The sequence below is a fragment of the Bombus pyrosoma genome, linkage group LG8, assembly GCF_014825855.1.
Source record: "Bombus pyrosoma isolate SC7728 linkage group LG8, ASM1482585v1, whole genome shotgun sequence".
In the NCBI taxonomy this organism is placed as follows: domain Eukaryota; kingdom Metazoa; phylum Arthropoda; class Insecta; order Hymenoptera; family Apidae; genus Bombus; species Bombus pyrosoma.
The window spans coordinates 11,099,366-11,101,578 of record NC_057777.1 but is presented as its reverse complement, the minus strand read 5'-3'; the positions used below and the strand labels follow the sequence as shown (position 1 = coordinate 11,101,578).

Here is a 2,213-nt window from a genome sequence, read left to right as displayed (position 1 = left end):
AATACCACATAACGTTATACGTTATATCGTAATACCACATAACGTTATACCTTATTTCATAATACCACGTAGCGTTATACAATATAACATAATACTATATAACGTTACACGTTATAACGTAATGCTATATAACGTTATACGTTATATCGTAATATCACATATCGTTATAGGTTATATCGTAATACCACATAACGTTATAGGTTATATCGTAATACCACATAACGTTATACGTTATATCGTTACACCACATAACGTTATACGCTATAACGTAATGCTATGCAAGGCTAAAGAATATATCGTAATACCTAATAACGTTATACGTTATATCGTAATACCACATAGCGTTATACGTTATATCGTAATACTATATAACGTTACAGCTTATATCGTAGAACCACATAACTGTATACGTTATATCGTAATACCACATAACGTTATACGTCATATCGTAATACCACATAGCGTTATACGTTATATCGTAATACTATATAACGTTACAGCTTATATCGTAATACCACATAACGTTATACGTCATATCGTAACACCACATAACGTTATACCTTATTTCATAATACCACGTAGCGTTATACAATATAACATAATACTATATAACGTTACACGTTATAGCGCAATGCTATATAACGTTATACGTTATATCGTAATACCACATATCGTTATACATCATATCGTTACACCACATAACGATATACTTCATATCGTAATGCCACATAACGTTATACGTTATATCGTAGTACCACATAACGTTATAAGTAATAACGTAATACTACATAACGTTATACGTCATATCGTAACATCCACATAACGTTATACGTTATATCTTATTTCTACATGACGTTATGCGTTATATCCTAATACTACATTACGTTATACGTTATATCCTAATACCACGTCAGGTTATACGTCATATCGTAATAGAACATAACGTTATATGTTACATCGTAATACCACATAACGTTATACGTCATATCTTAATACTATATAACGTTATACCTTATATCGTAATACCACTTAACGTTATACGTAATATCATAATACCACAAAACGTTATACGTTATAACGTAATACTACATAAGGTTATACGTTATAACGTAATACTATATAACGTTATACGTCATATGGCAATACCACATAACGTTATAAGTTATACTGTAATACTACATAACGTTATACGTCATTTCGTAACACCACATAACGTTATACGTTATATCGTATTTCTATGTGACTTTATACATTATATCCTAATACTACATTACGTTATACGTTATATCGTAATACCACATAACGTTAAACGTCATACCGTAATACCACATAATGTTATACAGTATAGGGTAATACTATATAACGTTATACGACAAATCGTAACACCACATAACGTTATACGTTATATAGCAGTACCACATAACGTTATACGTTATATCGTAATACTATGTAACGTTATACCTTATATCGTAATACCACATAACGTTATACGTCATATGGCAATACCACATAACGTTATAAGTTATAACGTAATACTACATAACGTTATACGTCATTTCGTAACACGACATAACGTTATACGTTATATCGTATTTCTATGTGACGTTATACGTTATATCCTAAGACTACATTACGTTATACGTTATATCCTAATTCCACGTCACGTTATACGTCACATCGTAATAGCACATAACGTTATATGTTATTTCGTAATACTACATAACGTTATACGTCATATCGTAATACCACATAACGTTATACGTCATATCGTTATACCACGTAGCGTTATACAATATAACGTGATACTTTATAACGTTATACTAAATAGCGTAATACCATATAACGTTATACCTTATTTCATAATAAAATGTAGCGTTATACGTTATAACGAAACACCACATAACGTTATACGTTATATCGTACTACTATATAACGTTATACGTCATATCGTAACACCACATAACGGTATACGTTATATCGTAACAACACATAACGTTATACGTTATATCGTAATACCACATAACGTTATACGTCATATCGTAACAACACATAACGTTATACTTTACAACGTAATACTATATAACGTTATACGTCATATCGTATTGATATATGACGTTATACGATATATCCACATACTACATAACGTTATACGTTATATCATAACACCACATACCATTATTCGTTATATCGTATTGCTATATGACGTTATACGT

At 30.2% G+C, this 2,213-nt stretch overlaps 1 protein-coding gene across 1 annotated transcript in view; it reads left to right on the top strand.

Moving 5' to 3' along the window:
* The window catches only part of LOC122569948, a 383,055-nt gene that overhangs the window by 273,206 nt on the left and 107,636 nt on the right, over window positions 1-2,213 (top strand). The window lies entirely within an intron of this gene.